This window comes from Mustela nigripes, chromosome 8 (assembly GCF_022355385.1).
Source record: "Mustela nigripes isolate SB6536 chromosome 8, MUSNIG.SB6536, whole genome shotgun sequence".
Taxonomy (NCBI): domain Eukaryota; kingdom Metazoa; phylum Chordata; class Mammalia; order Carnivora; family Mustelidae; genus Mustela; species Mustela nigripes.
Window position 1 is genome coordinate 11,343,007 of NC_081564.1, and position 27,244 is coordinate 11,370,250.

Below are 27,244 nucleotides of genomic sequence, written 5' to 3' on the forward strand. Positions count from 1 at the left end.
TCATTTCTGAAATTCTTAAATGGGACGGTTAAGGAACTGGAGCACCTTTCAGGCTGGGGTTGCTAAAGGAGCATATTAGCTTCAAGCTCCGGGAGGTCTTGGCCAAAAAGAGGGAGAAGCCTGCATGGAAGACAGTGAACCAGATGAGAGACAGGAAGGGAGATTCTGCATGGGGTAGTCTGTATGCATCCAGCTCTTCCGGAGGCTAGAATCCCCCTCCAGACTTCTGAGCTCTCAGACAGGAGGGCTACCTGTCACCCATGAGAAGGAGGGCCCCCCGGTGAGGCAAAGTGAGCCGTTGGTGACTGTGATAATTGTAATTCAGAAGAGGAAATGGGCATTTGGTCTTTGTCCCTGTTTCTGGCACAGAGCTACTAAAACCCTTGGAATTTCCTCTTTTTTTTTTTTTAAAGACATTTTATTTTATTTATTTGAAAGAGAGAGAGCAGGAGTGCGCACAAGCGAGGGGGGAAGGGGCAGAGGGAGAGGTGGGCTCGCTGCTAAGCAGGGAGCCCAACTGGGCTGGGCTGGACTCAATCCCAGGACCCCCAAGATCATGACATGGGGCCAATGGCAGATAGCAGAAGCTTAACGGAGCCACCCAGGCACCCCAAACCCTTGGAATTTCCTAACTGATGACAGCGATAAAGGTGTCTTTTGTAATGTGAATGCGGTGACCTTTGGAAGTTCTAAGGATGGGGGCTGGTGGCCAGGAGAGCCCAGTTTGGGATTAGAGGGTTGGAAATTTTAGTCCGCTGGACTCGCGGCTGGCATCTGAGTGTGCATGTGTGTTTGTGCTGGGGGGCAGAGTTGTGGTTCTGTGCCCTCCACCTGTGGGATCTGACACGATCTCCAGGTAGACGGTATCTGAATTGAGTTAAATTGCAGGGTACCCGCCTGGTGTCTGGAGAGTTGCTGGTAAGTATGGGGCACCCTCCCATGAATTGGGTTTGGGACCTGGACACATGTCGTATGGTATTGCCAATAGATTGGCCCATTTTTCACCTATCAAGTTTGCAATTCTCTGACCGCATGCGACAGAAAGTGACTTTCAAAAACTTAAGCAAAGAAAGAATATACTAGAAGGATATGAGGGAGCCTGTAGAGTACAAGAATAAGGTTTCTGAAAAAAGGGGGAACAAGAGCTGGCGGAGCTGGGTGGTGGGTTCGCAGGCACTCAGCAGCAGACCAGAATGAGCTGCAAACCTTCACGCCTGGCCTGGGGTGCAGATTCCCGGGAGGGAGTGTCTGATGGGCTGAGCTCAGGCAGTAAGCCTGCCCTTTGGTGGTGACATCATGATCGACAGCTCGACCAGGAGTGTGTCCCATGAAAGGACATTTGTTTTCCCAAAGCCACACTGAGCAGCTGGCCCCTGATAAGGAATATTGACGCAGGGATGCCGGGAGATCTGAATCACCGCTTCTCTGTCATTTGCATTGGTGAAGTTTGCTTTAAGATTGTTCTAGATTCATAACACAAGGGATTGGGTTATCAGATCTGTAGGAGCCTGCTCAGACATCATACTCAGAAATTTTGAGTGGGGCCCAAGTGAAACTAGAAGAAAAACACTTTTCTGAAACCAAGATTTTGCAGTATTCTGTGTGGGAAAAGCAAAAGGATACAACACGATTTTTCCTGCTCAACCCCCTTGCTACCAGGCAGACCAGAAGATGGGGAGGCTCTGGCATCTAAGGGCTGGGGTCAGGTGGCTGTCACCAGACCCCTCCAAGATTCATTTCTTCTCATTTACAAAATGGGGATATCCACTGCAGACTTGTACGGTGTGGTTAAAAGAGAAACATAGTTGCAACGGTGTGGAGTGCTTATGTCGGGGTCTGTGCTGAGAGCTCTTGACATCTTCCAATGGCGGATAGGAAATAGGCACCCAGCATCCAGCAGGGGCTTAATATAAATGATTTTCCCTTCCCTTTGCTTTTGGGCAGTGCTGTGGCTCCCTGAGAGCCATTTTCCCTGCCCTGCCCTGTCCACCACCCATACCTTCCTGGTCTCTGCCAGCCCAGTTGTTTGGATGCGAACTGAAGATTATAGGTGCTGGAGGCAGAAAGTGACAGGTCTATCGATGTCCCTCTCCCTGTCCCTCTCCCCTGCAGCCAGTCTGGACAGGAGATCAGGTGTGAGTCCAAGGGTAGAGAGGGAAATTCAGACTTTTGGTGTGTGGAAGGTTCTGGAATCTTTCAGATAATCTATGGAGAAGGCAGATCCCTCCCTTTCCTTTTCAAAAGTCCTACGGTCAGTGTGTTTGAAACCGGCCAGCTGTGGGCTGCCCAGCTGACAGAGGCCACAGCTGGAGCAAGAGCATGGCTGGGTTTCTTCCAGCTGCAAACGAAGGGGTCAACACCTTGAGCGAACCCCCATGCCCCCCACCCCTTCAACCCTGCCAAAAAAGAGGCCCAGGCATCAGCTGGTGGACATGGTCCTGGAGTTCATCATCACTGAAAGGAAGGCGGGGGGTGGGTATTATTTTAATTGGCAGCTGTGTCTGGATTTTTGTTTACGATAACCTGGGGAGGTGTGAGTGTGAGAGTGCGAGGGTGTGTGCGTGTGCCTGAGTGCACGTGTGTGTCAGGGAAGGCAGAAGGAGCGCGTGAGGGAGTCTGGGGGAGTGGCAGAGTTGGGGCCCCCGGGGGCAGCTATGGCTGTGTTGGCGGAGAGTGGGAAGGGCAGTGGCCGTCTTTGGGCCGCGGTCAGGGACCGAGGGACCGGTGCAGAGCGGGAAGGCCAGCGAACGTCTGGGGGTGGGGGGGAGGGCGGCAGGGGCACTCTGTACTGTGTGTGCACATGTATCTCTGACAATGGAATGTTCAGGAACCAGGAGCGGGACCAAATGCAAACGTGAGGCCATGGAAGGAGCCGGCGCGTGGCGCCCACGCGGGCAGGGGACAGAGCCTGAGCCGCCCTGGAGTGAGCCAGGGCACCAGCAGCAGACCTCCTGCCCGGCCAGAAATAGTTTCCGGGAACGGTGGTGTTTTCCCAGCTCTCGGCCAGCGGGGAGATAAAGCCGCCCGCATCACTTGTCTTGGCTGCCTCTCAGCTGACACTGCTGACGGGCTGCTTTGATCTCGGGCTATCAGGGTCTAACCCTGCGCCCCGGGCCTGCTCTGCCAGCTCCGCCCGCCCTCACCTCTGGAAAGGGCATTCCATAAGGTCACTGCCAGGGGGGCGGGGCCCGGCCCAGCCCTTGTGCCTGGCTGGCCTTGGAGCCCTGGCGCTGGGTGCCATGAGGGCACGGTCTTTGATTCTCCTGCAGCGACGACACGGGCACCTGACTGGGGAAAATCCACTTTGGAAGGGGAGACGTGTGACATGCCCCCCCCCCACTGAGAGCCCAGGGACCTTCCTGGGCTTGCCTTCCCTTGCTGGGGCGGCCTGACGCCTCTGGTGGATGGAAAGAAAAGAGGAAAGCCCCCCAGAGAACTCGCTTTCTTGTCTTAAGGCTGTGGCTAAGTCACTGGCGACCCTAGGCAGGTCTGATTTCTATCTGGACCTCGGATTCCACCTCCCAGCTCATAAAAGGCAAGCACTTTTCTAAGTACAGAAATCTCTCTTCAGATAAAATTACCTACAGAAATCCCATACGTAAAGCAGATTAATGAGTGGAACTGGAGGGGAAATGGTGACCTGGAACCCAAATGCTTGGCTTTGCCCTTGACCTCTGTTCTGTTTGGCGTCCTAGATTCCTAGGGTTCCTGCAAAGATGTACCACAATGTGGGCTGCTCAAAACAATGGAGTTTTATTGTCTCTCGGTCCTGGAGGCCAAAAGTCTGAAATACAGATGCTGGCAAGGCCGTGCTTCTTTTGGGACCCAGAGGGGAAGAATCCTTCCATACCTTCTCTTAGCTTCTGATGGTTCGTCACAATTCTTTGGCCATCCTTGGCTTGGAGATGTAGATGTGTCATTCAGTCTTCCCCATCTTTCCATGGTCTTCTTGTCTTCACATCATCTTTCCTGTGTGAGTATGAGGGTGTGTGTCCAGATTTCCTTTTCTTATAAAAAGGACACTGGCCCTATGGACCTCCTTTTACCCTGATGAGCTCTGTGAAGACTAGTTCCCAATCAGGTCACATTCAGAGATACTGGGGAATAAGGAAGGCCACAGCCTAGTTTTTTTTTTTTTTTTTTTTTTTTCATCGGGACACCAGCCAGCTCATAATACCCACTATAACTTTTCCAAATTTCAGGTTTCTGACTCACAGGATCTGTGAGCATAACGAAATGCGGGTTTTTTATCATGGCGAGTTTTGGGGCGATTTTGTGAGTGCGAAAAGTGTTTGATGAAAAGCGTGCATCAAAAGGTGCTCCAACCCACACCTTCCTCTGTTCTGCTGCCTTCTCTGAGCCTAGTCTCCTCATCAGAAAAATGGGAGATTTTTTTGGCTGCAGGGATCTCTGCATGGACACTGACACCCCTAGTAGGTTTTCCATAAAGGTCTTTTCTCACCAGTCTCTTTTCCTCAATCCCTCTCCACCGCAATGCTCCTGAGAATTTGTGGAACGGATCTGAGTTTCTGAACTCTGTGGGAAGCGCCTGGGTCCCAGGAACCAGATCCTTATTTCATGCCTACTTGGGTGAGGGAATGCGTTGCCTTGGCAAGTTCCCTCATTTGGAGTCCCTTCTCTGCTCAGACTTTCAAGACAATTTAGTCTGAGCTAACCTTGGTTTCTTGTTACCCACGAGAACCAAGGCTCATGCAAAGGCTGTGCGGAGTGCCTCTGACATCAAACAGCAAGTACCCTGCTGCATTCTGAGGGGCTGAGCGGAGAGAAATTAAAACCATACCCACTCCCTTTCCCTGTAAGCACACACACATAATTTCATTACAGCCGGAATGAAATGCTGCAGGCCAAACGTGTTTGGGGCTTGGCTGAACCCAGAGTGCTCTTGGAAGACCTGGGTCTGCGGCCCCAACCAAAGAGGGAGCTTTGTTTGGTTCCTTTCCCTCCACCTTATCTCTGGGTGATCCAGACACATGGGGCTGGCGTGAGGGCCTTTGATATTAAACTTGTGTATGGGTGGTTTTTTTTTTTTTAACTTAAAAAAAATGTAGTTAATGAATCATTGAACATCATTAAAGAATATAGTAAACTATATGTATAACCTAAAATTGATCATTTTCATTATTTTTAAGCATACAGTTGGCGCCCATTATATGCATTCATATTGTTGGCAATCATCTCCACTGTCCATCTCTAACACCTTTTCATCTTCTCAAACTGAGACTCCCAGCCCCTGACGACCATGACTCTTCTATGGCATCTCGATGACTCTCACAGCTCTAGTGCCCCCCGTATCAGTGGAATCATACCATGTTTGTTCTTTCGTGACTGGCTAATTTCACGCAGTTTAATGTCTTCAAGGTTTATCCACGTTGTAGCAGATATCCGAATTCCCTTCCTCCATGAAGATACCACTGTATGTAAAGACCATGTTTTGTCTATACATTCATCTATCCATGAACTTTTGGGATGTTTTCCACTATTGGGCCATTGTGAGTAATGCTACCATGAACATTGATGTACAAACACCAGTTTTGAGTTCCTGCTTTCAGTTCTTTGGGGCATATACCCAGAAGTGGAATGGCTGGAACAGGTACAGATGGATATTTTGAGAGTGCCTAGGAGAACTAAAGATCTTGGATGCCCTTTGAGAATTGGACAATAGTTCTATGAGCTCCCCTTTTCTCTCAATGATGCCATATGCACATGCTCTCCAAATTTAATATAATATTGGTCCCCCAAAGTCTTCCTGAAGCTCAGGCTGAAAATCTCATGAGTTGAAAGAGCCAGAATATTTTTTAAGTGATTTAAAAAAATAGTCATATAGTATAGTAATAATAATAACAACAACAATAATAAAATGTAATATGCATTGAGCACATTATGGTTAAGGCACTGTCCAAAGTACTTTGCATTTACCATATAATTTTATCTCTACAATGATCTTATGGTGTAAGTACTGTTAATACCTCCATTTTAGGGGCATCTGGGTGGCTCAGTGCATTAAAGTATCTGCCTTCGGCTCAGGTCATGATCCCAGGGTCCTGGTATGGAGCCCCGCATTGGGCTCTCTGCTTGGTAGGGAGCCTGCTTCCTCCCTCCCCACACCGCCTGCCACTCCATCGACTTGTGGTCTCTGTCTGTCAAATAAATAAATAAAATCTTTAAAAAACCCTCCATTTTACAGATGAGTAAACTGAGGCTACATGACTTACCCAAGACCTAGGAGCTAGGAGTTGGGATTGAAACTCAAATCAGTCTGATTCAAGGGCACCGTCTTTGAAATGCTGAAATTTGTAGCTTCCATTATGATGTCAGGGGTGCTTTCATGAAACTGTGAGTTGACCTGATATGTTGAATGTTGAGCATCACCACGAGTCCCACAATTTCATTCAATAACATTCATTGACAACTTCTACATACTTAACCTTGGGCTGTAGTGATGAATGGGACTTGGTTCTTGTCTTCAAGGCACTTAAAGTCTATTAGGGAGACCAAGATGCACAAGATCAAGTTATTTTAGCTGCAAGCAATCAATATAAAAGCAGATTCCACTAGCTTGAGCCTGAAAACTGCTTACACACCTTGAAAGGGGAGTAGAATACCTTACCTAATGGAAAGAAGGAAGACAGGAATCAGGGCCAGAGACTAAAATAAGGATTCATTGCCTTCTCCTTGTTCTCTGTTCCCCTCTTCCTCTCTGTCTTCCATGTGCCCATACCTGAATTATTATCTTAGGCTCCCACCATAGACACCTCCCAGGTGGTGGGAGAGATGTCCTCATGCCTCTTCAAACAGCATCTTGGTCCACAGATGAAGCCCAGGGAAGGGCTCTGATTGGCCCATTTTGGTCATGTGCCCTTGGTTGTCCCCTCGTTGTCATAGCCTGGAGTTCTGTGATAGACCAGGCATAGGAAATGTGCCCATTCCGTGGTCAGAGGCGCACAAAAAATGGGATGAAAGTGATCCCTGAGCAGACATAAAGCTATCACAGTCTGTTCCAGAAATCATCATTAATGTTGTCATCAAGATTTCTTGTTCATAAAAAACTACCCCTAAAAACTGTCATCAGAAGGGATGAGAATGGGGAACCCGAAGACCAAGATTAGATGTTACTTTCTCTGTCTTCCTAAGATCATATGGTACCTGACCTTTGTTCCTCTCTGTGTGTCTGTTCCTTCCTTCTTGTCCTTTTGTTGAAGAATAGTTTTCTCTGATGGTAGTGGCCACTCCAGCCCCAACCGTACATGGCTGCTTTCAGTTCCAGCATCTGGTACACACTGACCAGGGTCTCCATGTTTCTGGTTTTCTGGGAGAAAGAGTGGATTGATCCAGCGAGGGTCGAAGATCTACTTCCATTCTGAATAGCAACGGGCTGATGAAATAGGGTTACATGGTACTACTAACTAACTAATAATAAGTACACCTCTCCCACAACATTGTTAGTAATGATCGTGTGGACACAGTGGGACTCCTAGAAGGTGTACATTCTTAGGATAGAAATAGTGGGCACCTGGGTGGCTCATTTGGTTAAGAATCTACCTTAGCCTCAGGTCATGATCCTAGGGTTCTGGGATTGAGACCCACATCAGCCTCCTTGCTCAGTGGGGAGTCTGCTTCTCCCCCTCCCTCTGCTCATGCTCTCTCTCTTCCTCAAATAAATAAATAAAAATCTTTGGAAAAAGAGGGGCCACCTGGGTGACTCAGTGGGTTAAAGCCTCTGCCTTCAGCTCAGGTCATGATATCAGGGTCCTGGGATCGAGCCCCGCATCGGGCTCTCTGCTCAGCAGGGAGCCTGCTTCTCCTTCTCTCTGTCTGCCTCTCTGCCTACCTGTTATCTCTCTCTTTCTGTGTCAAATAAATAAATAAAAATAAAATCTCTAAAAAAAAAAAAACCTCTGGAAAAAGAATAGTAATTGAAGTATCCAAAAATTTAGAACATGGAAGGAGGAGGAAGTAGCTTTTTCAGGAGGATTTAAAAAAGCCCTTTGTCCAATGAGAGTCAACTTCTGGGTTAAGTTTTGAAGGATGAAGAAGAGTTTTTCTCAGGTATGTGTGTTAGTCAGGGCCGGTGAGGTTATGATGGAGTAACAGACAGACCTCAGAATCTTAGCAGCTTGACACAACAAAAGTTGGCTTTTTGCTAGCCCTGTGTGTCTATCACTGATTGGTGAGGACTCTGCTCTACACCATTACTCAAGAACTCAGCCTGATTAAAGTGCTGCCATCTTGTAACCTTGCCATATAAAGATCTGGCCTTGTAGGTCCCTGTGACAGGAGAAAAGAGAGGCTGGGTGATCTCTGGTGGACTTTTCATTGCCTCAACCTGGAACGTAGCTTCTACCTGCAGTTTGTTGCCTAGAACTTGTCCCATGGCCTCAGCCATCTGCAAGGGAGTAGGAAATGTAGAGGAGCGAATGGAGTGTTTGGGGGACATGACTCTGTCTGCTTCCCTGGATAAGCAGGGAGATCATTTTCAGTCAAGACAATGGTTCTCAACCAGGGGAGGCTTTACCCCTCTACCTAACATTTGCAATGTCTGGAGACAGTTTTGGTTGTTACAATTGGGGGTACTCTTGGCGTCTAGTGGGTAGAAGCCAGGGATGCTCTTAAATATCCTATAATGAACAGAACAAGCCTCCCAACAAAGAATCAACAATAGTCATTAGAATGATCAATTATCAATAATTACCAATGATCGAATATCATTATCAATGGTCCCTCTGACCAAAATGTCAGTAGTGCTGAGGTTGAGAAGTCTTGGATCAAACGAACACCTTAAACAAAGGGACAGTTAGGAGAACACATGGTGGCTTGGGAGAAGTGACATGGCAGAGTAGTTAGAAATTGGGCTTCTGGAATCTGTCAGTCATGGGTTCAAATCCAGCCTCCTCTGGTGAGCTGCTTCCCGCCTTAGTAGAATCCCCTTAGTCCCATTGCCTGACATTTGGAAAGTCTCAGCAATGGCAGCTGCGTTATGACAATTACACCTTTTTTTGGAGGGGGGTTCAGATCCAACTAAATGTGTGCACAAGAGGTACATCTAAATTAAAAGTATGCAGAATGGCATATAAAAATATATGTGGTGAATATAAACAAAATCAATCTGGCTTAACTCTATTGAGCATACACGTAACAGACTTCGTAGAACAGGTGTTACTAGAAATGGAGATGGCCACCATAGAGTGTCTAACATGCAAAGCCATGGGAGGTGTGACTGGGAAGACTGGGAACCCCCAGAAGTTGAGCCAGAGATGGGGCCAGCTCTTGAACATGATGTATGTGAGCTAACTTTGTGAAATTCAACTGAAATTCACATAACATGCATTTTAAGTGTACACCATTTTTTAAAAAAGATTTTATTTATTTGACGAAGAGAGAGAGATCACAAATAGGCAGAGAGACAGGCAGGGGAGGGGGGAAGCAGGCTTCCCGGCAAGCAGAGAGCCCGATGCGGGGCTCAATCCCAGGACTCTAAGATCATGACCTGAGCTGAAGGCAGAGGCTCAACCCACTGAGCCATCCAGGTGCCCCTAAGTGTACACCATTTTAAGTACACAATTCAGTGGCATTTGGTAAACCCGCCACCTCTGTCTAGTGTCAAAACTTCTTCATTATTCCGGAACACCCTATGCCCATTGAGTACTCACTCTGATTCCCCCGTCCCAGTCCTAGGAAACTGCTAATCTACTTTCTTTCTCTTTAGACTTTCCCATCTCCAACATTTCATGTAAATGGAATTATACAAGACATGACCTATACCTGGCTTATTTCACTTAGAAAAATGTTTTCGAGTTTCGTCCATGTTGGGGCGTGTTTACCATCTCATTCCTTTTTATGGATATGTAGTATTCCATTGTGTGGCTGGACCACATTTTGTGTATCTAAATCATTGACACTGGGCTGTTCCCACCTTTTGTTTACTGTGAAGAGTGCTATCATGAACATTCATGTGCAATGAGTGAGGATATGTTTTCATTACTCCTGATACTTACCTAAGAGTAGACTTGTTGGGCCATATGATAATTTTATGTTGAACATTTTGAGGAACTGTCAAATTATTTCCCCCAGTTTTTGAGCTCATTCTCTGCTAGGCACCGTGTTCAGTGCTTTAGATCAAGTTACTCCATCCTGGCAACAACTCCGTGAAGTTGGTTACTGTTAACATCCCATATTCTAGTTAAGGAAACTGGGGCAGAGAGAGGTTAAGCAATTTGCCCAAAGCCACACAGCCACTAAGAGAGACAGAGGCAGGAAAATGGGACCCATGGAAGGGTTTTGATCAGAGAAACTGATCAGATTTAGTTCTTCATTTTCCTCTCACTTTCTCCTGCAGCATTTTCGAGGACCAACTCTGGGGCGGGAGATGGTGGAACTGGTTTGGTAGGAGTTTGATGGCAGGAAAAAAAATCATGTCACTACTCCTGGGAGAGTTTCATTTCCTCTCATGTGCTGGGAGATGGACACCCAGGAGGTGTGGAGATAAACATGGCGAGAACTTGCTTTCTTACTACATCACCAGACTGTTTGACAAGGCTGGGAAAGAACCTGGGGCTGGGACAGCTGGGTCAGAGCAGCCTGGTTGGGACGAGCGCACTCAGGGAAGCAGTGACATCACCAGCACCCCATTTTCTTCTGCCTGTTTATAGTTTCACCCCCAAGAGCCCCCAGGGTGTCAGGACATTCCTCAGCTATGTGGAGTTCAGTGTGTGGATGTGTGCACAGATGTGGGTAACAGGGACACGTGGGAGCTTGGAGTCTAACTCTTTCCCCCTACGTGCACGACGGTGGGGTTCAGGGTATGTTCATCCACTTCATGGACATACCCCGTTCCCTCTTTCCTCCGCAGGACAGAGCCATCTGTCAGGAAGAACAGGTTAGACTCTCCATGGTGACGTCAACCATGAGTTACTTGCAAACTTTTATTGAGCACCTACTGTGGGCCTGCCTTGTTCTAAGCATTTGGGAGTCAACAGTGAAGGAGGAGCAAAGTCTCTGGCTCTCGGCATCTCTTCTGTGAGACAGACTGATGGGAAGCAGGCAGACAGAGCTACAGGATGCCAGAGGTGCTGGGGGATGTGAAGGGCAAAGGGTGATAGACAGAGGGAGGATGCTGGTTTGGATCAGGTGCAAGTGTCCTGCAAATAGGTCCCCGTCCTAATCACTGAAACCTGTGATGGTGTTACCTTCCAGGGCACAGAGGACTTCACACGTGTGATTAAGTGAAGGACCTTAAATGGGGGGATTATCCTGGATTATGGGGGGAATGATGTCATCATAAGTTCCTTGTGGGGAACTTAAGGGAACTCCTGTCCTAAAGGGGACAGGAGTGTCAGAATCGAGGAAGGGAATGTGATGACAGAAACAGAGGTCCCAGTGATTGGGGGCCAGGAGGTGAGGAGCACAGGCAACCTCCAGAGGCTGGAAAAGGCCAGGAAACAGACTGTACCCTAGAGCCGGTAGGAGAAATGCAGCCAGGACAACCCATTTTAGACTTCTGATCTCGAGGACTGTGTGACAATAAAGTTGTGTGTGTTTTAAAATATTTTATTTTGGGGGGTGCCTGGGTGGCTCAGTGGGTTAAAGCCTCTGCCTTCAGCTCAGGTCATGATCCCAGAGTCCTGGGATCGAACCCCACATCGGACTCTCTGCTCCGCAGGGAGCCTGCTTCCCCCCTCTCTGTCTGCCTCTCTGCCTGTCAAATAAATAAATAAAATCTTTAAAAAAATATTTTATTTTTTTTACTTTTAGAGTGACAGTGTGCGCAGGAGTGGGGAGCTGAGGGAGGAGGGGCAGAGGGACAGAGAGAGAGAGAAGAATCTTTTTTTTTATTTTTAAGATTTTATTTATTTGAAAGAGAGAGAGAGAGCATTGTGAGTTTGAGAGAACACGAGCATGGGGAGGGAGAATACGAGAGGGAGAGGGAGAAGCAGACCCCCCTGCTAAGCAGGGAACCTGACGTGGGGCTGGATTCTAGGGTCCTGGGATCAGGGAGATGCTTAACCAACTGAGCCACTCAGGCACCCTGTGAGAGAGAAGAGAATCTTAAGCAGGCTCCATGAGATCATGACCTGAGCTGAAACCAATAGTCGGATGCTTAACCACCTGAGTCACCCAGGTGCCCCTGAAACTGCTGTTTTAAGCCCCTAAGTTTATAGTGACTTGCTTTGGCAGCCGTAGAAAACTAATATAGGCTTCAATGAGGTAAAGACCCAAGACTCTGGAGAAGAGCATTCTGGGTAGAAGGAATAGCAAGTGCAAAGGCCCTGAGGCACAAAAGTAAGGTAGTGCAGCAAGTGCTGTGATAGCGATAGTGTCTGGCACACTGTGGGAACACACCGGACGGCCAGCGCATTTGAGAATGGGTAACCATGGAGGAATTGCTGGAGGGGAGAGCCTGCTTGGACTAAACCCGCAAAGGCTGGTTCTTGAGAACACTGGTCCTTGAGTCCCATTGACCTGGGTTCCGATCCTGACTCTGCCACTTACAAGTGATGTGGCTTTGAGCAGGCGAGTTTCTCTTTTCAGATCTGCTTCCTGATCTGTTGGAAAGGTTAACAGTAATACCTGGTGGCGTTGTGAGCAAATCTTATAAAATCCTCTGCCCGGTCTGTGCCACCTTTTAGGTGCTCAGTTCATGTTTGAAACGATGATGACAAGCATGGAGAATAGGGAAGGCTTCTTGGTTGCGAGGAACAGCTTGGGAAAAGGCCAGGAGGTCAGACACTGTCCTGATGACCTGACGCACCATTATTCCGTGATCACATAAATTTATGAGGCTTCTGTGATCTTTCTTCTCTGCCTTCCCATTGGGTGTTGCCTGTGGGGTCTGAGGCCACTGCCCTTGTGCACCTGTCCCGGGAAAGAGGTTTCTGACCAGTGGTGTGATTGGAAGACCAGCTCCTGGCTGCCCATCTTGCTTGGAGCCAATCCCTAGAGCATGGGTGAGAGTAGGGGAGTGATTCCTTGCAGGCTGGCCCGCCCGTGAGTGGAGGGCCTTGGAAGCCAGAAGCAGAGGTAGTCAAACAGGCTCTTCTTTCTTTTTTTAAGATTTTATTTAATTATTTGACAGACAGAGATCACAAGTAGGCAGAGGCAGGCAGAGAGAGAGGAAGGGAAGCAGGCTCCCCGCTGAGCAGAGAGCTGAAGGCAGAGGCTTTAACCCACTGAGCCACCCAGGCACCCCCAGGCTCTTCTTTCATAGGTTGGTCACCTGCCCTATGCCCGGCTCCGCCAGTCTCCAGGCAAGTTACAACTGTGAACCTGCCCACATAGGGGGCAGTTTGGGTCCCATCACAGGCCTGCCAACTGTATGCAAACATATTTGCCTGAGCACATCTTTCAGCCCTTTTGCCGCCTTTGGGTTTCTGTAGGCAAATGCTGTGCCTTGATCCTTCTTTTCTTTGCAGGTTATGCAAATACTCTTTTGAGATATGCTCCAGCGGTGGGGCTGATGAGTCAGGACCGGTTGTTGAGGGCAAAGGATGAAGGAGGCTCGGCGGGTGGGCATCCTGGAGGATGACTGTGTTTGGGAAAGGGACAGTGTGAATGACCTGTATGTGCCCTGGCTACTCAAAGTGTGGGTCTCAGCACCCCTGGGAACTGAATCTGCACTTTAACAAGATGCCTAGAAGTTGTGGGCTCGTATAAAAGGTCCCGAGGCACTGATTTGGCTGGTGGATCTCACACGTCACTGCTCATTAGAAATCCCCCAGGACCTTTGAAAAGTGCTCACAGGTTCCATCCCGGAGATTCTGACTTCATTGGTCTGAGATGCGGCCTTCACATCAACATGCTCCCCAAACTCCCCAGATAATTCTGATTGAGAATCACTGATTTTACTTACAGCAGTGGTTCTGAAATCTTTGCAGGCTTCAGAGTCACTTGGAAGAAAGCTTAAAACACAAACTGTTGGGCCCCTCCCAGTGGCAGGCTGGTAAATGTTGCTGACCACAGGCTCTCTGGAGTGGGCACAGGGCCAGGGCGAGGAGACCTGACCTGAAGCTGGTGTCCGTGGTATACTTATTCCCACGGTGGCTCTTCATGATCCAGGGCAAGCTGGCTCCATGGGCCACATCCACAGGTTTCTGGTTCTGTGGGTGGGTCTGGGGACCGACCTGAGAATTTGCATTTGTCACCAGTGCCTCGGCCAGGTCCAGGCTACAGCTCCAGGGACCCCTGGAGAACCAGAGACCAGAGAACCAGAGACCCCACTTTGAGAACCACTGGGTTAGATGAGCGTTTGGAAGCACGGACCCTTGAGAGCCAACGCTAATCAATTTGTAGCTGCTTGGAGGGCAGTGTTGAGTAGGATCCTGAGGCTGTGTCAGGCCTCGTGAGAAAAAGCGCCATGATCCGTTAGTCACGCCGGCCATGGGCACAGGGTAGAGGCATTGCCTGGATCTCTGAGTGCTGCTTTATGGTTCCTTCATAGAAAATAGGAGGAAGGAGTGTAGGCTGGATGGAGTTCTGGTCTACGGCCATACCACCCTGAACGTGCCCCATCTCGTCTGATCTCAGAAGCTAAGCAGGGTCGGGCCTGGTTAGTGCTCCGATGGGAGGATGGATGAGAGTTGCGTCTCCGGAGGACACCGGGCAGTTGAGAAGGACAGCTCGGTGTGCGACAGACTTTCTTAACTTCCTGAGCAGTGCTCGGGAATATCTGAGAAAGTGGGCACGGAAAATTCAGTTCCGAAGGGTCCCTGGGGAGATCTATTTTAGTGAAATGCCTTCATTTCAGAGAAACAGCATCCCAGAAAGGGACGGGCTGTACACACACACACACACACACACACACACACACACACACACACACACACCCCTCCTCTGTTGGGACTCATGTGGGCAAAGCTCTCCTATCTCGAAAACACATCGGAGAAGACATTTGCTGGGAAAAGTCGGCAGGCCTTCAAGGGCACTCGCTGAGGAAGGGGGTCGATCAGGCAGAGACCGTGAAGGAAGTTTTCTCCAGCCCCATCGGGCACGCCGGCCGGGCCGGTCCTTGAACTCCTAAAGCATTCCAGGAGCAGAGAGCTGGAAAAACAGAAGGGAGGGCCCCTGAAGGTGGGGTGATGGGAGATAAGAGATCACCACTTCCATCTCCTCATTTCCTCGGCTTCCCCAGACCCAGGCTGTATATAAACTGTATGCAAATGTGTTTACTTTACATTTTCCTTCAGTCCTAGTCACTCGGCTGTCCAGAGCTGCCTCGACATGTCCGTCACGTTAAAGAAACAAGCGTTTTGAGTGGAAATAGTTTAGATAAACAGACACGATGTTATGACATATCAAAACGGCCCAAACGTGGGAAGCGGTGGCGGGGGGCGGAGGGGGCGGTGGCCGGAGGAGAAGGAGGGGAGGCAGCGCCGCAGGAAGTAGATCTGTGTACCCAGGCCCATGCTCCATGCTCTGCACGGTCAGCTGAAAGCAAAATGGGTTTTTTATGACTTCGGCTGCATGGGGAGGAAAGTCACCCTCCTTGGCCGGCATTAAGGCATTTCGTCAGCTGAAGGGAAGGCCCGCCTGGTCCCATAGGATGCCCTCTTCTTTCTGGTGTCCCTGCTGATTCCGCAAGAGGAAATCAGGCAAGGAAAGAAAAGACAAACCCTCCGGATTAACTTAATTAGCGAGGCGGCCACCAGTTGCTTGGCTGAATCTAACAGCGGGTTTGAAGGTTGTCCCTCAGGCATAAGGGAATACGCTGGTTCCTGGGTAGGGGTGGGGGGTGTCAAAGTGCGTGGGAGGAGGGGTGACGTGGGCATCAGTCTGCGTTCCCACGTCATGAGTGGCTTGTGATTTGGTTTGGGGGTAAGTAATACCATTGCCAGTTCCGTAACCCAAAGTACGAAAAATGTGTTTGGAGAGATGTTTGAGTCTCTTTCCCGTTTTTCCACCCGTTTTTGCATCTCTTACCACCTCTAAACACACACACACACACACACGCGCACAATACATTTTGTTGCACTCTGTTTAGTTCCCAAGCCATGGATTGATGGGAGTCTAAAAGAATAATTGCATTGTCCTTAAAAGAATGCTTACTACTTACTGAGCACCTACTGTGTGCCAACCACGATGGGCTTAGGTCATGGCCATTCCCGACGTAACCCTGCAAGCTGGGAGTTACTTACCCCGGGTGGGAGGTGAAGCTGCTGGGGCTCAGAGAGGTGAAGGGTCACACCCATGGCCACACAGCTGGTGAGCGCAAAAGCCGCAACTCAGACTCAGGTGTCTGGCTGGCTCCAAAATCGTTTTTTTTTTTTTGTTGTTGTTGTTGTTTGTTTGTTTGTTTTTTCAGCTATATCAAGTATTTGGTTAAACTCGAGGGGGTGTGTGGCAAGGTAGTGGGCAGGGGTGCTGGCCGTGGTGATGGTGGTGGTGGGGAGGGGGTGGTTTGGCGGTGCTGGGAGCTGTCAGCCAACTCAGCCAGGCTGAACTTGTCCACCCCCGAAATGCACTTGCTTAGGAAAAGAACCACGTGCTTTTCCAAATGTGGGACAAGCCAGCAGCTGCCTCGGGGGTGTGCTTGGAAGATGTTGGCAAGTCCCCCGTGGCTCAGAAATGTCTCCCCCTGCCACCTGTCACACGGCCTCAAATTCCACCATCAGAGAGGTATGCCCCTGGGCTTTAATTAAAGGCGTTTTCGGGCATGGTTTAAGGGTGAGTACACCCTCCACCCTCCACTTTGCCTCCTCTTCTGCCCTCTTGGCAGGGGCCTTGTTGGGTGGCTTCATGGTAGAGGTGTCCTGGGAGACAGGAGGAAACCGGGAGTGGGGAAGTCGGCAGGGAGGTGGGCCGACTGGCGATGGACCCCAAGGCCCGTGAGCGACCACTGAGCGGAGTGTGGGGGCCGTGCGCAGACAAAGGTCTGTGTGTTTCCCAGAGAGAGGGCCTCCGCTGCCTCCACCTGTCCCACTGCCAATCCCGACTGGTGGGTTTTAGGCTGGAACCCTAAATAACCATGGTAGCGCAGGGGAAAGCCCGGACTTTGTCATAGGGTCGCATAATGTCACAGCTGCTGCTCACCAAGTCTTGAACTCGTGGTTAGTCATGTTCTTTCTTGGCCTTTTTTCCCATGATTGCACCACCTGTAGGATTATTCTCTTAATATTTCCCTCTGAAATGACTCACTTGAAAGAGAAATAAACATCTATTTTAAGGCTAGCACGCATGAGTTTCCTCACCAATAAAGGATACGGATGAATCCAAGCCCTCTCTAGCTTTTGTGCAGCAAATGGAAGGATTTTTTTTTTTTTTTTTAAGAGGAAGACCCGCATTCACGAAGCATTTTAAAAAAGGAAGACATCTGTGTATACATCCTTGAGTCTGTATCACTTACAGTTTGATTTCCAAATTGTTTTTTTTTTCTGCTACAAGTTAACATAACAATTATTAGAATAAAAATTAGTTAGCTCTCATTCAGATACTACCGTAAATCATATCATATGATGGTATCATATCTTGCCCCCAACTCCCATTCTAGGTTTGGAGAAACTGAGGCTTTAAGATAGAAAACTTGTACAGGGCTCACAGCTGGCTGGAGGCAGGGCGAGGCCTAAGGAACATTCTGGAAAGACGTCTGACGAGCACTGGACAGGGAGTCAGGAAGCCTGGCTTGAGCTCCAGATCTGAGAGCGAAAGCACTTTCTGTTTCCCCTCTGGGCCTCGAGTTCCCTGACTATGAAAGAAAAGAACGATGTTAGTCGCGGCCCTTAATTTGGGAGGCCTAGGAAGGGGAGGGGCCTAAGGATAAATTTGAAGTTCTTGGAATTTTTTTTTTTTTTTAATCCGGGTAAGATTCACATCATGGAAAAGTAACTATTTTCAAGCAAACCATTCGGTGGCATTTAGTACCTTCACAATGGTGTGTGACCCCCACTTCTGCTTCCAGAGCATTCTCAGCACCCCAGAGGGAAACCTCATACCCATGGAACAGTTAGTACCCCCCACCATGTTCCTCCCCAGCCCCTGGCAGCCAGCGATCTGCTCTCCATCTGAATGGATTTGCCTGCTCTGGCTATTTCATAGGAATGGGATCATATACACTGTGTGGCCTTTGAGGGAGAAGCAGACTCCCCACTTTGCAGGGAGCCCCGCTCCACCCCGACTCCAGGACTCCGATCATGACCTGAGCTGAAGGCAGACGCCTAACCCACTGAGCTACCCCGGAGCCCCAGGACTCTATTTCTTTTTATGGCTGAATCATATTCTGTTGTATGGATAGACCACGTTTTGTTTATCCGTGCATCTGATAACAGGGGGCTGTTCCCACTTTTCAACTCTTGGCGATCAAGGCTGCCATGAAAGTCCGTGTGGGAGTTTTTGTGTGAACATGTTTTCATCTCTCCTGGGTATGTAGCTAGGAGGAATAATGGAATGGCTTGGGGTCTATAGTAACTCTATTCTTAACATTGTTGGGGCATTCCGGGATTTTTTATGTATGTGTTTGAGCGTGTGCATTTAAGGAGATGGGTCTGAGTTTTGCTTTCGCTTTTGTTTTCTTTTTTTAAATCAGATTCCCCAGGAAGGGTAAGCGGTGGAGGAAACAGCCCTCTTGACCCTCAGCTCCGTGGCTCCACACATGGAGACAGCCTCACTTTCCTTCCTGTCTTGTCCAGCGGGCTTTGACCAGCCTACCCTATGCCAGACAGTGCACTGGGCCCCAACAGTCAAATGGAATGTGCTTCTTTTGGGAGCAGAGGTGGAAGCCCCTGGAGTCAGGGCGGCTTCCTGGAGGAGGCGGCACCAGCTGAATCTAGTGACAGCCAGGCGGGCCAAGGGGTGGGAAGGGCTGAGTGAGGAGACAGCGCTTCCCAGTCCCCTTGGCAGGGATGGAGCCCACGGGAGCCGCCTTTCCTTCCCGTGGTAGCTCAGAGGTTTTGGAAGCACAAGGGCTCATCAGCGTGACAGATGCGGGCCATTACTCTGATTGCCGCTGAAAGCAGTGGCCGGGGCCCAGGGCACGTCTGCGGATTACTCAGGCCCTCATCACCCCCCGCCCGCCACCCCCACAGGGAAGCGGGGCCCCTGCAGAGGGTCTGCCCCCACACACCCCAGAGGCAGGTGTTCTGCAAGCTTCCCACACAGGCCTGCCAAAATTGTCCTCACGCTATGTGGCAGGCACACACGCACGCAGACATGCCGTGTTGTCCTCTGTCTCCCCCGTCCCAGAGCAGCTGGAACGGCCGCTGGGGGTCTGCGGGGGTTGTGAGGGCAGTGTGGTCTGTGGGCCCTGGCTGACCACAGGCCTTGGGCCCCTGGCTTCTCCTGCCTGTGTGTCCCCTGGGGTGTCGCTGTTTTGGGCACTTTCTTAGGACATGACAGGCAGGCTCTGGTTTCGCGGAGAATTTGGAGGGACAGTCACGCAGCGCTTTGTTGGATGGCTGGGCCTAGAGACTCGTGTGGTTACCATGTTATTTATGGTGCCCTCCTGACTCCAGTCTTATATTAAGCCTCTGGGTGGGGCGTTGTGCCTTGACCGATCAATCAACCAACCAGCCCTACGGGTTGATGAACCAGGGTTTACCAGCTACTTCTACGTTCTCTTACAAGAGGGCCAAGCACTGTTGGAGAAGCTGTGGGAAACGGGCTGGTCTGTTTTTTTATTATGGTCTGTGTGTTTTATTAGTCACTTTTCATGTGATATAGTTGATTTTACCATGGATTTTTTTTTTTTTTTTTTGATGCTCAAGTTTCAGTAAAAAAATGTGTAACATGAAATTTACCATCTTATCCATTTTTAAGTGGAAGGTTCAGTAGTGGTAAGTATATTCACCCTGTCGTGTAACGAATTGGTGGGACAGATCTCCAAAACCTGCGTAATTGAAATGGTACCATTAAATAACAATGACCCCGGCTCCTGTCTCCTCCAACCTCCCCACAGCCCCTGGCAACCAGCATTCTGCCTTCTGTCCCTATGAATCTGCCTACTCAGCCAGTCACAAAATGAGAAATATTATTCGATTCTACTTTGGTGAGTAGAATCGAATAATATTTCTCATTTTGTGACTGGCTGATTTCACTTAGCATGATGCCCTTAAGTTTCACCCACATCATGCTATGTGACAGGATTTCCTTATTATTTTATTTTATTTTTTTAGGATTTCCTTATTTTTAAAGGCTGAATACTATTCTAGTATACGGATACACCACCTTTTGTTCCATTTTATCCATCGATGGATGTCTGGGTTCCTTCCACCTCTTGGCTCTTGTGGGTAATGTGGCTGTGAATGTGGGTATGGAAATAGTGGATCTTTTTTTTTTTTTTTAAGATTTTACTTATTTATTTGACAGAGGGAGAGAGAGAGAGAGCCATGAGCAGGGGCAGAGGGAGAGGGGGAAGCAGTTTTTCCCTGCTGAGCAAGGAGCCTGATGTGGGACTCAGTCCCAGGACCCTGGGATCATGACCTGAGCCAAAGGCCTCAACCGACTGATCCACCCAGGCACCCTGGATCTTTTTTTTTTTTTTTTAAAGTGAAAAACGTAGCTATATAATTAATAAAATTAGTAACACTTCTTTTAAGTGAATTGATTAAATGAATTTTTGTTGAGGTATAATTGACATACATTAGATTAGTTTAGGTGTACAACATGATAATTTGGTATTTGTACATTGGTGAAATGTGATTACCCTTCTTGCAGAATGTTGAATCTATACAGAGAAGACTGAAATCCTGTTAGCTATCTTCTTCAGCCAACGCCCACGCCAGTGACAAAGTAACTGCCATTCGTTGATCAGTTTTGACTCCACATACCCACAAATCCATGCATGTATATGTGGATGTATGTATGTCTTTAGAAAAAATTACGTGTGCACGGGTGATTCTGCACTAATGTGACTTTTGCATTCTGCAAAGCATTGCACGGTGGAAAATGGCACAAGAAAAACAAGGCTGAGGACAACATTCAAAAAACTCCAGTGACACATAAAAAGTAGGAACCTAGTAAGAACAGTAGCACCGTTGGATACATTGTATGCCTAAGAAATATACAAATAGCGCAATCAATAGAGCATTTGACTTTGGAAAAGTCTTGAGCCTTTCTTGTGGAAGTGGCATCGGAAGCTTTGCATCTTGTGACGTCTCACGAAGTGTTGGGGAGAGATTTGTCTGAAATGGGAAAATCGTCCAGCAGGTGTGGAGGGGTGCGGCTTGGCTCGCAGCACACCCTGCCGCCAAGGCAGCCGCTCTCCTTGGAGGGGTGTTTGTTTTGCCTGTTCCTGTGTGGGCAGGTCAGCTGGGTGCAATTTTCTGCAATGACCCAGTGTTTTTTGTGGATGAAATCATGCATGAGCAAACACAAGATTTGGTTATGCTCAGATTGTTCCCAAATATATCAATCGCCTTGGAACAAATTTATGTTTTCAAAACAAACAGAACTGACTATACACATACACACACAAACAAACAAAAAAGGATACTTGAAAAAAAATGATACTTGTTGAGGGTGCCTGTTAGTATTTTTGCATAAGTAGATGCATAATACCGTGTGCAGAAGTCTGCTGCTATTTTTTTTTTTTCCATTTAACAATATTCCTAAGAGACTTTTCCATGTTGGTGCTGCAGACACCCCCCACCCAGCCCCAGTTGCCTTTGCCATATAGAGCTCCAGAGCAGGAACACACTCCTCCTGGTTCTTCCCCTCTGGAGGGTCATGGACATTGTTTCTACTTGTTCATTATCATCTCTGTAAGCAGATCTGCTGGGTCCCCAGGGACTGGACACTTGGTAGATTTTTTTTTTTTTCCCGTTTGAGAATGCTGTCTTTCATTAGTTAAATATATTCTGGTAAAAATGTACTAACAAAATCGACCATTTTAACTACATTCTAAGGATACAGCTCAGTGTGGCATTAAGTGTCTTCACGCTGTTTTACAGTTCTCCATCTCCAGAACGTGTTCTGAAACTCTCTACCCATCCAGTGTCAACTTTTTTTTTTTTTTTTAACTTCATGTGTTTAATTATTTATTAGAGAGAGCACAAGAGCAGAGGGAAGAGGCAGAGGGAGAAGCAGACTCCCTGCTAAGCAGGGAGCCCAATACAGGACTCGATTCCAGGACCCTGGGATCATGACCTGAGCCGAAGGCAGATCCTTAACTGACTGAGGCACCCAGGCATCCCAAGCAGCAACTTCTTGAGTTCAAATCCTGGCCCATTCCCTAATTTGCTGTGTGGCTTGGGGTAATACCTATTCATCTCTGAGCCTTGAGCCTCCATTTCTTCATCTGTAAATTGAAAGTAAAAATACATAGCTCCTGGATTTGGGCTGAGGAGTGCATGAGATGACACAGGTAATGAGCCCGCGTAGATTCTTAATAGCAGCCTTTATTATCATGGGAAATTGACCATGTGGCTTTTTATGCTCTGCTCGGATTTATCTGACGCCCAGCTCCTATGAATGGGGGTGTCCCATAGTATGGCTTGCTGGGATCCAGGGTGGAGGGATGGCGGGGAGTCTGCAGGATTTCCTGATGAATGAAATGGGACGTTCGCCACCCACACTACTCTCACAGCTAGTCCTTTAGAAGGAAACTTCCAGGCCCCTCCCTGTTCGCCCCCTGCCCCAGCCCAGGGCCCAGGCCAGCCCTCGAGGCTCTTGGGAATGACCCATTTTCAGCCTCGGTCACTGCCAGGCTGCCCGCTGGGGCTGCCAGTTGCAATGTGCACGGTAGCAAGTGCATTGAGGTCATGGAGCAGATGGCCCGAACTTTCAGTTGAGATCTGCCAGGCTGCGTTGGAACCAGTGACCCGGAGGCAAACGTGTGTGCATCGCCCCTTCTCCCCTTCGGTCTGTAACCCTGGGACCTTGCCCCTTTTCCAACGCCCATTCAGGCTTCACCCCAGGGGACCCCAGTGTCCTTTTAGGCTTCCTGGGATTCAGGAATCAGGAAGGAAAGCCACATGCTGGCGGGCAGCAGCCACATCCCAGCCCTGCAGCTCGTGGCCTCACCTTATTCAGGAAGCTCAGAGCCCCTTCATCTCTTCATCTCATTAGTCTGATGCTCTCCTTGGGGAGGGGCAGTTTTCATTATCCCATTTTATAGATGGAGAAATAGAGCCAGGAGGAGCGTGGCTCGGGGACCCAAAATACCTGTGTGTGTCAAAAGGAAATTTTGTGGCCATGCTTAAACACACCGCTGAGTGCATGGGACACAGGAACTATTAGCTGCATTCAGTCAGGTGAAAAGAACAACAAAAGGGGTGCCTGGGTGGCTCAGTGGGTTAAGCCTCTGCCTTGGGCTCAGGTCATGATCTCAGGGTCCTGGGATCGAGCCCTATGTCTGGCTCTCTGCTCAGCAGGGAGCCTGCTCTCTCTCTGCCTGCCTCTCTGCCTACTTGTGATCTCTCTCTGTCAAATAAATAAATAAATAAAATCTTAAAAAAGAAAGAGCAACAAAAACATTGCTCTTAAAACATACTTCAAGATGTAGAAGCATTTTTCTACCTTGTAACATAATATCATAGTCCTGCAGCTTTGCTTTCTACAGGAGTCTGGGAGAAACTGAAGGAAGCCGGCGTTTTCGTGAAACTGAAGGAAGCCAGGGTCCTCGGCAGCCAGATACATCTTGCCCTTGACTTTATCTCTGGGGCCAAAAGCAGCACGGGGCATGCTGTAGATGCTCAGAAAATAATGAATGAATGAATGAATGAGCGAATGAATTGCTAAAGCCGTGGCAAAAGAACTCTAGCTCGATGTGATTTTAACAAGGGTAATTAGAAGATAAAGAGAAAGAAAGCGCTTTTTTCATGCTCTGAATCTTAAGGAAGTTAGCTGTGCCCATCCTACAGATGGGGAAACTGAGTTACGGGTCTCCATCGCTGGGTGGTTTACACAAAAATCCGAGGTAACACAACTCTTGACGTGGGATGCTCCCAGTAGACTCGGCACAGCCTTGAGACAAGGGACGGATGCATGTGGGGCAGAGGGTGGGCAGAGCTAGAAGAAAATCCCCATCACTGCACATCCCACCAGCTCCTAATTCCCCAGGCCTTCCTTCCTTGCCCTCCTGGTCAAGACTGAGACAATAGCATCAAACCTTCATCACATACCAGAGAAGTGCCTGGCACATAGGAGGTGTACACGTCCTGCTGGTTCAGAGGGGTCTGAATGCTGGCCAGGAGCTGGGGCCATTTGGGGTTATGACCATGAGATTTTCCTCCGAGTGCGGTGGAGGGCACTTTTATGAGTAGTCCTCCCGGTGAAGGCCTAGCGAGTTGGTAATCTGAGAATAATGATAGTGCTGATGAATCACAGCTTGGCTTTCCAGCCCTGCTTTCATGTAGAGGGATCCCCAGGCCTTCTTCAGCCATTGGCTAAGGCCGGGACCTGACCCACCTGTGCCCTAATAGTGCTCCTTCTTTTATAGGCTACCTTTCATCCCGGCATCAGGCAGAGCTTAATAATCATGATCTCTGCCCCTGGCCACACCCCTGCTTAAGGTTTAGTGGCCGCATTATTAACCTTGATGTTTCCAATGCTACGGGATGACCGAGGGCACCAGCGGAGCCCAGGGACCTGTCCTAGACTCTGCCACAGGCCAGAGCCAGAGTCTAGCCCCCCTAATCAGCTCCTTCAGATACCCTGCCTGCTTTTTGGTTTCGTGGGTGCCCCCTAGAAGGTGGAGAAGGGGTGATGGCTCATGCTTGTATACATAACACGATTTTACACGTATGCATGATTCCTGAGTGTTTTTGTTGGATTTTTTTTTTTTTTTTGAGATTGAAATAGTTGATTTGATTGCTTACTTGGTGATGCGTCCTCTTTCCTCCTGTAGATTTAATTTCTGTGGGATTGGGGACCTCGTCTCACTCACCCCTGGAACTGGACCAGCACACAGCAGGTATTAATGAGTCCCTGGATTCAGGAAGGAATAAAAGCAATATACACCTTAGTAGGGGCCAAGCCATTGACCATGGGGAGCCTTAAAGGTGCAGAAAGCATCAGAGATGGGGTTGGAATGATGAGGGATTCTCAGCCGGAAGCATGCGTCCTGGGTGGAGCAGAGGACAAATCCACAGACATGGAGGAAGAGCCGAAAGCAGGTGGAGTTTAGCAGATATGAGAGGTTCTGAGCATTGGACAGGATGGGGATGTGGCTGGCAATCTCTGTAAGGCCCTGATTCTTCAGTGGGAGCTTGGTATTTGCTTTGGCGGTGACCTGGAAGGGCACCCCCTTCATTTCGGCAACACCTCCTGGGTTTGGCTGGTGTTGGTGCCTTGGGGCCCCCAGCAGTGGCCCAGGAGAGAGATGCTGGGGATCTGAGCCAAAGGCACTGTGGTGCCTTGGGAAGGGGGTTGGTGGGCTGGGGATAGAGGTGGATCTATGACAGTACCCACTAGTTTTCTCCAACCTTTGCAAAACCCTAATGGGTTCATGCAAGCAGGGACCCACCGTGGTGTGATCTCAGAATCGACCTGCTTGTAACCGTCTCATTTCCCTGCTGTATGGGATTGGAAACCATGGTGGGTGGCTTTTCCACATTCCATTGCCTTTATTTATTTAAATATTTTATTTATTTATTTGACAGAGAGAGATCACAAGTAGGGAGGGAGGCAGGCAGAGAGAGAGAGAGGAGGAAGCAGGCTCCCCGCTAAGCAGAGAGCCCGATGCGGGACTCGATCCCAGGACCCTGAGATCATGACCTGAGCCGAAGGCAGCGGCTTAACCCACTGAGCCACCCAGGCGCCCTCCATTGCCTTTTAAAAAAAGATCTTTTGTGTGTGTGTGTTCTTGTCAGGCACTGCATCTATTAGCATTGAATGAAAAAGAAGATTCCTTCTTTATCTTTCTTTTTTCAGAGTTGAGCTCCAAGGCCATAGGACAGTAGTATTCTCACCATGGGCTGGAAAGAAACGGGATTCCAGAATTCTGGCTTTGCCTCTGCCTGATGCTCGCAGGTTCGCATCCCCTCCCTGGGTCTCAGTTTCTCTATTTCTAATGGGCCATCACTCATTCTCTAAAGTAAATTCTGTGGAATGATTATTCTGATAGCTACTCCATTAAAAAGAAAGGAATAGGGTTGTTGGTCTGTGTGGGGGACAAAGTGCATCTCTGTTTTCCCACTGAAGATTGTCAAAGATCATTGGTATATTAGAGGCTCCCAGAGATCCTATAGTCAAGGAACCCTGTTAAATTTTTGTTTAAGTCACTGTTTCCCTGGCAGTGGGACAGACCTCGGCGAGGACAGAACTCTGAAATCCTACCGGGCTCTGGTTTTGAGAGGCTCTGGTTGTATCTAGAATGCTCTTTCAGTTTGAACAAGCTGGGATTCCATGAGAAGGTGGACAGAACTCCTCTGGGTTCTCTTTTGCCTGAGTTTTCTGTAGGGAACAGACTGGCCTTGAGGATCTATCTCTCCCCAAGCCCCCCAAATTTACCACCAACCATCCACATATCCATCTGTCCATTTACAACATCTATCTATCCATCACTTCCCCACCCATTCCTCTAACATAACACTGAGCTAGTCACTAGGCTTATTCGATGAACATCTAGGGCCAAGGAGGAAAGTGAGGTTACTTCATATATCGCCATTCCAGAATCTCTTGGTATCTTTCTTGCTATCTCAACAATGAGTGTTCTTATCAACCCAGATCTTTTCAGGATAAAAATGAAAGATTGTGTTCCAATATGAAGTTATCTCCAATAGGGCTTTGCCCTGTCCGTATTTTTCCCATATTCTCCCAACATCTGATGATTACTTTACTTTCACAAATCACTAAGAATGGGGGCTGTTATTTGAAAAATGATTTTGCAGTGATCAACTTTGGAATTAAAGAAAATCCAACAGTTTTTTTTTTCCTCCCTGCAGACCTTTTCAGAGCCTTTGATGTACTAATGTTTAATATGAATCTCTACAAAGGGGGGTGTAAGAATGCATAGTTAATCATGTAGCATTTTCCTCCTTAACAAAGTATCAGAAGGTGCTAGTTAACTGGATGTCCCTTCTTGGAAACTCTGCCTTTCCAGGATTATTTAGGTCTCTAATGCCTTCTTTTTGTGTCTTTACACATCCTCATCCACCAGTAAGAAAATCTGTTGAGAGTAAAGATTAGCTTTATAATCCTGTTATGTTTGTTCACAAAGCCCCTTATTAAGGGTGCTTTCGGTGGGCCATGTTCACGACTATTTCTTCACTACGTTGTACATTTCTTTTTTTTCTTTTCTTTTCTTTTATCTTCCACATCTAAATATCTTTCTTGGGACACCTGGCTGGCTCAGTGGGTTAAG